The following is an 11,205-nucleotide window of genomic DNA, read 5'->3' on the forward strand; positions in this document are numbered from 1 at the left end:
GGAAGGCAAAGACAAAGATAATAAATAATGATTGGTGTCGTAAGCCCCTCAGTTTAGCGCTTTTTGTTGTGCAACCCTAGACAACTAAAGCGGATGGTGTCAGGGATCCAGGCTCTGTCCATCTTTTTGCCCCCTTCCCTCCACCCTCTAAGCTGCCTCTTGGACCAGAATGGCTGCAGGGGCCATTCTGTCCGCTTTCTGACCGGCAAAAAGGAGAAAGAAGAGGAAGGAGGAAGGGCGCACGTCACCCGTCGAGGACACTTGTCTGGGAGTTATAACCTCACTTCTGCTTTTGTCCCGTTGACCAGACCTCGTTATTTGGCCGCCATACTACTGAAAAGGAGGCTGGGAAATGTAGTCTTCACTGCAGGAGGCCACGCACCCGGCCGAATACTGGGTTTCTATCAGGAGAGAAGAGGGGAAGACTGGATACCAGGAAACAGCTAGGAATGCCCGCTGTAGGTGCTGTCTCTGGAAATAGTACAGCGTCACGTGGCTGAGTCTGCAGCCGGGGGAGCCTGACTGCCTGGGTTTCCCTTTACCGCTTACCAAAGCGATATGATCCGGAACATTTGACTGAGTTTCTCCGTGCCTCAGTTTCCTCATCTGTAAAACAGGGATCCTCCTAGAGCCAGCCTGCAGAGTGTGGTTGTGAGGAGGAAGCGAGGCCATCCTGGCACACGGTGTGTGCTGTGTAAGTGCTAACTCTTATCATTAGTTCATCTTTACAAGGTGTTTTCTCAAGGTCACACGGTTACTAAGTGAGGGAAGCAGAATTTGGCGTGATAGCAGTTGCCCCCAAGACCCAGGTCAGTACTCGGCACGTAATAAGCATCCAGAAATATCTATTGCATGAGTGTGTTAAATAAACGTTTGGACTGTCCTTCCATAGAGATGCCAGGTTTCGTTTTGTTCTGTTGAGCTGTTCAGGCTCCATTGACCTTGGTCATGGGGTTCCTCTGGCCTGGGGCTGGTGTCTTTGATTCCACCACTAGAGCTCAGTCCTTCAAGGACCCTCCAGGCCATCATTTTCAAGAGTGAATTCCTGGGAGATATTGTTCTGCAAGGTGCCCAGTGGTCCCTGATTTAAAAGTCTGGGAAGCTGCATTTGGCATCCCTCTTCTAGAGAGGTATAGCACTTTCACATGTTAAAGGCTCTGAGAAATCCTGCAGCGAGTCAACTCATCAGGCTTCATTCCAATCTGCTTTTGACCACAAATAGGCTTATTTGACCACAGACCCTCCTACCTAACCCCCCACCCGCACCAGACACCTAATAGAGAATACGGTCTAGCGGACATTTCTCCAGGCTGTTATCAGTGATGTCCACCTCAATGTGAGTGGGTATCCTCCTCGTTCTTGAGAGCATGCCTGCTAGGAGCGAGGGGGGAAGGAGTAGGGGGCACTGGTTACGAGGCAGAGCGGGGTTAAGAGGGGGACTTTCAGGCATTTTCCTGGAGCCCTACTCTCTGAGGGACACTAAAACGACATTGGAAATGTAACATGGTGGGGAGAAAAAATGTGTTTCCTGACACTTCTGTGAAGGGAAGTGCAATGAAAATTAAAACATTGTTATTATTATTGTTGTTGTTATTATTATTATTGGATTGCTGTATGCCAGGCACACTCTTCTTGGGTGCCTTTTCTCTCTCCGTTTTTTTTTTTTTTTTTTAGAGGGAGAGAGATAGAGTGGGGAGGCAGAGGGAGAGAGAGAGACAGAATCTCAAGCAGACTCCATGCCCAGTGAAGAACCCAACACAGGGCTCAATCTCACAACCCTGAGATCATGACCTGAGCCGAAATCAAGAGTCAGACACCTGACCAACCCAGCCACCTAGGTGCGCCACATTTTCTCATTTAACCCTCAGAACAGACCCATGGACAAAGTACTATAAATATTCCCATTTTACAGTGGAGTTGACTAAGGAACAGAGAGGTTAAGTAACTTGCTTAAGGTCACACAGCTAGGGAGTGGACAGGAATTTTTTGATAAATTGCTTGTGGTGAGGGTGAGGAGGGAAGAGCCCCACTTCAGGGTAGTTTAAGTCTAGATACTCACAACACTCTGCTCTAGGGAGAAAGGGCCTGTTAGCTGATCTTGTTGAGTAGGGGATGCAAGTTTGGGGACAGAGTGGAGTTGCAGTAATTGAAGGGAAGCTGATGCAGCCCTGGGTGCCCTCCTTCAGCTCCATCCCTCCAAAGAAATGTTGGGTGGATACTTAAAGACCATAAGGTTGAAGGAAGTGCTGAATAATTTAGCCTTCCCAGGTCCCTACCGAGCTCAAGTTGGCCCTCATACCTGTGTCAGGTGACAGTCACCAAGATGACGTCAAAGAGCAAGATGGTGCTAAAAGAAACCACCATTTAAGGAGTCTTGAAAATTCAAGGAGCCCCGTTGAAGATCCTCGAGGCCAGGTGTCGGGACAGGGGCCCATCCTGAACGCAGCTGCTGACGTGCCCTTGGCAATTCTCCTCCCCTCTGCAAGCTAGATAGTGGGGGAGGGACAGGTTGGGGAGTGGCCCCCAGAGAACTCTGACACCAGCAGATCGTATTACCCCCATTCCAGTTTCAGTAGCTCTGCTCAGATAATAGGATTTCAGAGAAGAACAAAATCAGAGACCTAGAGCAGTCTGGAAAGGCTTCCTGGATCAAGTCTAGGGGGTCTCAGCTACCTTAAATGGAGATCCCAAGATGTGCTTTGGTCCATCCTCAGTGGTCAATGGTGATGCTCGCACAACAGGTGCATTTGCAGGATGCTCTCCTAGGTTGACATGCAGACACTGCTATCTGCCTACACGATACCCAACCCCTCCCCCTTCCCTCAGCAGAACCCCAATTTGTCTGGGGCAGCAGTGGGTCTAGCTATAAATGTTCCCCCTCTCAGCCTTCCTTGCAGCTGGGGCAGCCATGTGGCTCATTTTGGCCAATGAGATAAAGATAGAAATTCTTAGGGAAAGGCCTATTGCCTTAAACGAAACTACAGAGTTTCCCAAGAAGGTTTGCCCTTTACCTTCAGCCTCTTCCTGCCTGGAATGGAGATGCAATTCCTGGAGGCATAGCAGCCAACCTGGCGCCATGAGGACAAGAGTCACATGCTAAGGATGGCAGAATGGAAATCCAGAGTGGCTGGGTCCTTGATGATTTCTTTGAGAAGCTACACTAGTCCCTTACCTCTTGAAATATTAAAAAAAAAAAAAGCCCTCTTATTTGGTGAAGCCCCTATATATTGGTTTTCTGTTACACTCAGCCAAATACATAATCAATGCATCCAGGTCTCATAACGAATGATCCCCATAACACTACCATCTATAGTGCACTGTGCCAGGCACAGAACGAACTGCTCCATACCCCTTGTCTCATTTCAGCCTCACCATCCTACAGGCTGGGCGCTGTAATTGGCAGCATGTTACAGGAAGGGACATTAGGGCTCTGAGGAATTAAACTTGCCCAAGATGGCCCAGCTAGGAGAGCAGCAGGATCAAGATTTGGACCCAAGTCTCTAATTTTCTGAAGTCTGGGTTCATAGCTATAGTGGTTTAAAAACATGACCTTCACTCTTCCCGTCTGGAGCTGGGGTCGACGTCCTCTCCCCTTGAGTCTGGGCAGGCGTGTGGCTGCTTCGACCTGTTGAATTTGGCAGAAGTGACTTTGGACGTGACCTGTGACTTTGGAAGCTGGGTCATAAAAGGTGATGCACTTACTGCCTGGTTCACTGGAACCCACTCTTGCTTGGAGCTCAGAGTTGCCATGTGACAAGTTCAAATGCCCTGAGACCACCATGCTGGGAGGAAGCCCCGGCCCCATGGAGGGGGCCGCACAAACATGTCTCTGATGGGTTGTACTATTCTTCCAGTCCTCCCAGCCCAGGGGAGAGATAGGTGAGGAAAGACGCCTTCATAGGATGCCAGCCCCAGCTGGTAAGTCTTCCCAGCTGAAGCCTCAGACATCAGGAAGCAGAGACAAGCCTTCCCTGCTGTGCCCATTATGACGAATCCTGAATTACAGAATCTGTAAGCATAAGAAAATGGTTGTTTTAAGACACCAAGTTGCGGGGTAATTTGTCCCACAGCCACACTGATTGTAACTAGCTCACTGCGGTGCCTCCCAAATATCTTCACACCTGGAAGCACCACAAGCCTGAAAGTACAGTTGATTTTTTTTTATCATTCGCTGTAATTATATTCTGTAAGGTCACTGCAAACCCTGAATTACTGGTTAACCGAATGAGAGCTCCTCGGGGGAGAATACAGGGTGAGGATCCTTGGAGCCTCGGGTCATAATATTTTCATCAACTGATCAATCCCTCCCCTGGTGTTTGGGTGCTTCTGCTGAAGGACGCCTTATTTCATATATACTGTTGATGCATGAACCTTGAATCCTGGACAATGTGTAACTCGTGCCTGAACTGAGCTTATCTAACACGTGTCTTTTCTCCTTAAGGCACATCGCAGCTTTCTCGAGTTTACGAACCCTAGGCAGCATTTCAGAACGATGCTTGGGGCCGTGTTAGACAGTGACGTCACCAACAGAAAGCACACGGATGTGTCACGTGTGGCACTAAATAGACCACAGAAATGGACTCCCATTTACAGAATGAGAGGGGACCCAAGAAGGTGGACCGCTTATCCACCTCAGCTGGGAACGTGTGTCCGGAGACTCAGAGCGGGGATGGCCGTGGAAGCACCGGGGAGTCTTTGTTTGGGGGTTACAGATACATTTCAGCGAGTAGGCAGATTCGTTAATGCGGAGACTTTGAATAATAAGGCTTGACAGTATTATTTAATACGTTCAGGACTTGCAGTCCTGGTTAATAACTGGAGGAAGTGAGAGGCACAGAGTAGATAAAGGGGCATCCCAAGAGCCTTGCTTTTGTCATTTGTGAAGTGTGGGTGATGACGCCTACCCCGTCCGGTTTGTGGAGGGAGGGAGTGATAGCAATAACATCAACTGTTATTTCTGGAGGGCTATGTGCTGAACACTTGACATGCCTATTCTCCTTAACTCCTCACCACAACCCTTATGAGACAGATCCTATCATTAAGCCCATTTTACAGACGAGGAAACTCAACTGCAGCCAGGTTAAGAGACTTCGCCCCACATCTTACCAACTAGACCAGACAAAGCTGGATTCCATTTCTGTCTGAGTCCCACACACACATGTCCTTTCCCACACTGCTCCAGGCTGGTCCAGAGCCCCCGTTTGTAAGTCCCCTGGCATAGAGTGTGTTCACAGTAAGTGGATGCTTTGCTGCTGACCCTAAACTGGGATCTGGGGTCTTTGGGGCAGTTCTGTAAAGGGAGAGGGGAGGCTGAGCCCCAGGCAGGGTTGGGGGGCAGAGTAGGAGCCATTGGGAAGGAAAAGAGCCTGTATGGGGGGAAGGCAGGGCAGGGAGCTAGGAGGATCTAGAATCAGACCCCGTGGTCCCCTCCCACAGAGGGTTAAAGCAGCCCAGCCTCCTTCCGGCTGAGCGGAAATCAGATTTTGAGAGCCGAGCAGAGCTCCAGAGGGATGTTTTTCTTCTCCATTTGTCTGCTGTGGCTGGCCCATAAAATCTACCGGAACTCCATGCTGAACTGAGGAATTCCTGCTCAACGGGGACATGGAGAATGCAGGCGGGGGGGAAGCCCTTATCAGGGCAGAGAGCACTCCATCTTCGAGGCTCCGCCTCTGGGTCAGGGGATCCCCTCTGGAGGCCTCACAGGATTTCTTGGATGAGGGCATGTACAAGGAAGAAGGACACCCCTTCCCCTAAGTGAACTTGGGGGTGAGGAGTGAGCCTAAGCAGGGAGGGGTCTGGCCGTGACAGGTCAGTAGGGTATGATTCAGGTCCACCCTTTCTACACTTGGTGGTGTTGGCCAAGTCTCTTCCCATCTCCTCATCTGAGAACCCAGGGAGCCTGAGCGAGATGACCACCATATGTAATTTCCTAGTCAGAGCCGACAGTTTGAGGCTTTTTTCTAGCTAGCAGGCACCTTGCTTGCATTTCCTCCCCTGAAGGCAGTGCAATTATCGTCACTCCGATTTTACAGTAAACTGAGGCTCAGAGAGGTGAGTGGCCAGCCCAATGTCGCCCACTTGAAGGCGCAGAGCACAATTCAAACCCGGGCAGTTGGTGCCAGAACCCACCTCTCAAGCGTTCGTCCTTCTGCCTCCCAATGTGAGTGACCCCGATTCTCCTTGTCCTCGGGTGCCCTCTCTCCCATTTCTGTTCGTTGATCCCTCACTGTTTAAGACTCAGCTCATGCATTTCTTCCTCCAGGAAGCCTGCCCTGACTAGCCAAGCCAGACTGGCGCTCTTTGCTGGCTGCCTATTTGCCTGGGAGGTAACTGTTTTGGTTACTGGGCTGGGAGTCCTGGGTGACCAGAGCCACTTCTAATTCTTCCCTGTGCCTCCTGCATCAGCCAACAAAGGAAACTTTCCACTTGCCTTGAAGATTCTAGGTGCTCGTAGCAGCTTTAGAACACGGCCCCACTGAGAGCCGGGGTCCACGTGCATTCCACTTGAGTCTGGGTGGGCTCACGACTGCGTCATCACCGGAGGCTGGCGGAGCTTCCCCGAGACTTCTGAGGCTGAGTTGTCACAGGGGAAGCAGGGGTGCAGCTCCACCTCGTTCGCTACGACACCTGTGCTTGGAGCCCCGAGCTTCTGTGAACGAAGTCCAAACGCTCCGAGACCACCATCCTTGGAGGAAGCCCAGGCCACCCCGAGAGGTCCAGCGGTGTCCTCCAGATGATTCCGGCCTCAGCGGTTGATTCACACCCAGCCTCGGAGTCTTCCAGCGGAGGCTCGGGACGCCACCGAGCAGAGACCAGCCATCCCCACCACAATTGGTCCGAATTCACGAGCGCCATATAATGGTCGTGGCATTAAGTCACTGAGTTTTGAGGTGGTTTATTACACAGCAGTACTAACGAGAGCACTACTACCATCCCGGGCAAGTCACTTTGATTTCTTACCAGGATTATTGCAACAGTCTCCCCACAGGGCTCCTTGATCTCTCCATTTCCCTCCCTGGTTCCCCTGCAGTGTATTCTCGGCAAGTCAGACAAGCCCTGCAGCGCACAGATGAGATAATGTCCCTCTTCTGTACAAAACCCTCCCTTGGCTCCCAGTTCACTCCGAGTAAAAGCCAGATCCTTATGATGACCCACATGTGACCTGCCCTCTCAGCCACCCTATTACCCCTCTGTCCTATTTCCCACCCTCTCCCCTTACTGACTCCTCTCCAGCCACACTGGTCTCCTTGCTACTCTTCATACACCAGACACTCTGCCTCAGGACCCTTGCACTTGTGGATGGCACTCCCCTGCTGGAACACTCTTCCTCTAGGTATTGCCCGGTTCACTGCCTCATCTTGTTCAAGTCCCTGCTTGGGTGTCACCCTCTCAGTGAGGCCTGCCCTGTTTAACCCCATGAGCCCTCCTCCTCTCCCAAGCCACTTGTCTTGCTTTATTTTTTATTTTGCCCTGGCCCTTATAACTGTCTAACACCCTATATACTTTTCTTAGTGTATTTATTATTTATTGTTTCTTCCCTGCTGCAGAATATCAACACTACAGGGCAGGGATCACTGTTCATTCTCAAATGTAACCCCGGTGCCTAAAATAGCACCTGACATTCTGTGATGCTTTGCTGAATGAATGGGCTGCAGGAGCCCGGACGTGGGGCTGTCCAGGTGGGGAGGCAGATGGGGGTCAGGAAAGAGCAGGAGTGGAGAGGCTCAGCTAAGCCAGTGCACCAGGGCTGGAGGACATTCCATAGAAGTGACAGCTTGCTGCCCCCCCCCCCCCCCGCCGGAACCCCGAGGATGGGAGAGTAAGAGGGCAAGGCTTTGAAGATGCAAACATGGGGCGTCTCCCGGGGCTTTCCTCCTGGGTCTTGTGTGCCTCCGGCCCTGCCAGTAAACAGGATCTCTGGGCAACTGCCTGAGAAACCTGCCCACTGCCCCAGAGGCCTTGACTCGCTCCTTCCTGTGCTATAAATCGGGCCCCTTCCATCTGTGACATCCTGGATGCTGCTGGGGGAGGTGAGGCAGGACAGATGTGTTGCAAAGAACTGTGGGCGGCCCTGAGCAGCACACTGCACCTCAGTTTTCTTGTCAGCAAAATGGGAATGGATTTCAAGGTATGCCTCTGAAGTTGAATGAAATAATGAATGAAAGTCCTTGGGAAATGGAGGTGTCCCATGGACCCATTAAGAGGTAAAGGCACAAGAAACCAATCTAGCTCTGCCACCAAGCTCAGTCTCATTGCCTGCAAAATGGGGTGGATGCGAGTCACTAATGTCCTAGGGCTGTTGAGAGATTCAACACGCAAAGGAAATTCTTAGCACGCAGTAAACATGCAACGGTTGTTTGCTTTTATTCATGGTAATTATTCTATTAATGGTAGAGAATAAAATGTTATTGAGAAGCCATCTGGGAGCCCAGGAGTCTCAGTTCACACCCCAGAGGGGACCATGACCGTGGGCTCCACACAGCACAACTTCAGCCCTGTGCCTTTTGTGGACCTTTCAGTTTGGTCCTAGAGACTCTCTCTCACACACAAGGTCACCTCCTCCCACTGCCTCCGGCAAGTCATACCTGTGAGCACACTTCTTCCCTAAAATATGCCACAGGAATAAATACCTGGCCTTGAAGCCAGCCTGGGAGTGGATGTGTCGGGAGTTCAAATGTGGGCCCTACCACTCCCAAGCTGTAGAAACTTAAACATGCTAATTGCTCTGTGCCTCAGTTTCCTTTTCTGAGAAAGGAGAATAATAATAGCTCTGGCCTCTTATAGTTGCCATGAGGATTGAGTGAATTAAAATGTGCCCAGTGCCTGGCACTGTGCCTGGCACTTAGCAAGTAGCAAGCCTATCATACGGAAGAGTGTTACTATCTTCATTCCACCAATAGGTAAACTGAGGCTTAGCCAGGAGAAAGAACTTGGTTCAAGTTAGCAGTTGTCACATTTATTGTCCCAGAGCTGGGATTAGTTTCTTCACACCAGTAGAAGCCCCAGCCAGTGAACTCGCTGTTTGTGAGTTATCTCCTTTCATCCCTTAGTGGATTTTTTGGGTAAGTGGGAGTCCATGCCAATATGGTTAGAGAAAATGGATAAGGGGAAAACTTAACCTTGGGGAAATCTCATGCACGAACTTCTTTTCAGAAAGCTGGGGAAACACTGAGCCCTGTATTAAAAGGTCTTGGGTTCCAGTGTGAGATGTGCTAAGCAAAGTAATAGAAAGTCCTTGAAGGCTCTTGGGCAGGGGAAGCACGAGCTTAAGGGATAGGAATCTGGCAGTGTGTTTGGGTTCATTTATGTTCCCGAGGTCCGGACATGGCTCGGGGAGGGGGTGCAAATTGGCACAGTGATTGAATTCCACAAATATTCAAGGCACATTTGTAGAGCCTAAAAGAAAGGTGTCGTGCCGGTGTGGAGGTTTGCAGTGAGTAAATCCAACCAAATCCCTCTGCCCCGCGCTTACGATCTGGAAAGGAGAGGGACAATAAGCGAATATACAACTGGATCGACCCCACGTTGGGGAAGAACTGTTCAGAAGAAAGCAAAGCAGGGTGCAGAGAAGAGCCTGCATGGGGAGAGGTGGTGTTTGGTTGGAGGCACAAATGGAGTGAGGATGGGGACACGGAGGGAGAGAACTTTTTAGGTGGAGGGACGTTAAGTGGAAGGCCCTGAGATGGGAGCATGCGTGGCGGGTTCAAACTCTTGCCAGGAGCCCCGGGTGGGACAGAGAAGGGGAGGACAGAAGGAACAGGTGAGAGAGGTCACAGGGTCAGACACACAGGGCTTCAGAGCTGTCTTAAGAACGTTTTACTCTGAGTCCTGTGGGAGATCATCGGAGGCTTCTGAGCAGAGGAGGGACAGGTTCTGACCTAGGTTTGAAGGGGACCCTGTCTGGGGGCACGTGGAAAATGGACTGTGAGGTCCAGAGCAAACCTGGGAGCCTGGGGATGGTGACTTGTTCCGGCGTGGGGTGGTAGAGGTGGGGAGGGGTGCTGAGACTCTCCATCTGTCACGGAGCGGTGGAGCTCGGAGGTGACTGAAGAGTGGGCAGTATCTGTCGAAGCCGCCAGTGCACATGCCCATTCACCTAGCGTATCTGCCTCTGGGGCTTTATCCTACAGTTATATTTGCGCATGTGTGAGATGACCCAGATACAGGGATGCTTCTTGCTGTGCGAAGAGGGAACCGAACAGGCTGGTTGGAGCCAAGTGTGGGTGGGGACGTGGAGGTAGTGCTGCGGAAGTGGGGACAGGAGCTGCCATCTGGAGTGCCAGCTGTCACGTTAAATATCCATGGGAGTGATTAGAAGATGACCACCAATCCTCGGATCGTCTTCCCAGCAACAGGTGAGGTCTATGCACTACTCTCGGAATCCGGGCTGCTCTGGGACTCCTTGGACCAAGCTATGGCAAAAGTGATGCTGTGGCAGCTTCCCGGCCCAGATCTTAAAAGACTAGCAGCTTCTGTGCTCACTTCAGCAGCCCATATGCTAAAATAGGAACGAGCCAGAGAAGATTAGCATGGCCCTTGCGCAAGGATGACATGCAAATTTGTGAAGTGTTCCATATTTAAAAAAAAAAATAAAGAAAAAAGAAAAAAAAGAAAAGACTAGCAGCTTCTACTTCCTTTTTCTTGGAATGATCGCTTGGAGAGAAGCCAGCTGCCGTGAAGGAAATCCAACCACCCTGAGACTGCCATGCTGTGAGGATGTCTAGCTAGGAATGGAGAGGTGTCCTCTAGGATGAGACACCATGGGAGGGAGACAGAGACAGAGACAGAGAGAGAAAGACCAGGTCCATCAAGCCTGCAGACATGAGTGAAGAAGCCAGCCATCTTGGAAGGGAGCTTCCAACCCCTGCTGTCTCAGAGGACACCGCATAGTTCAGAGATGAGCGGCCCTGCCAAGCCCTTCCTGAATTCCTGACCCACAAAATCATGAATAAAACAAAGTGCTGTTTTAAGCTTCTAAATTGAGGGTGATTGATTGTAGTGCAAAAGATAACCGGAATACATACACCCTATCACCCACCAATTGTAAGCCTGACTCTTTGTCCAGATAAGATTCTCATGCCAGCCCAGACAAGGACATGCCAGTGTAATGACAGTGTCGTGGCAGAGACTTAGAGACCACCCAGGTGCCCATTCCTGGGGTAGGAGAGAGGAGAACATGTGGCTGCCAACCAAGGAGTTCTAGTC

At 50.8% G+C, this 11,205-nt stretch overlaps 1 non-coding gene across 1 annotated transcript; it reads left to right on the forward strand.

Moving 5' to 3' along the window:
* The first annotated feature begins 10,474 nt into the window (after window positions 1–10,474).
* LOC113258837 (U6 spliceosomal RNA) lies at window positions 10,475–10,581 on the forward strand. Its single transcript, XR_003317360.1, has one exon. It is a non-coding gene; the product is annotated as a U6 spliceosomal RNA (small nuclear RNA).
* The last annotated feature ends 624 nt before the right edge of the window (window positions 10,582–11,205 follow it).

Source organism: Ursus arctos, unplaced genomic scaffold (assembly GCF_023065955.2).
Source record: "Ursus arctos isolate Adak ecotype North America unplaced genomic scaffold, UrsArc2.0 scaffold_16, whole genome shotgun sequence".
NCBI classification, from domain to species: Eukaryota; Metazoa; Chordata; class Mammalia; order Carnivora; family Ursidae; genus Ursus; species Ursus arctos.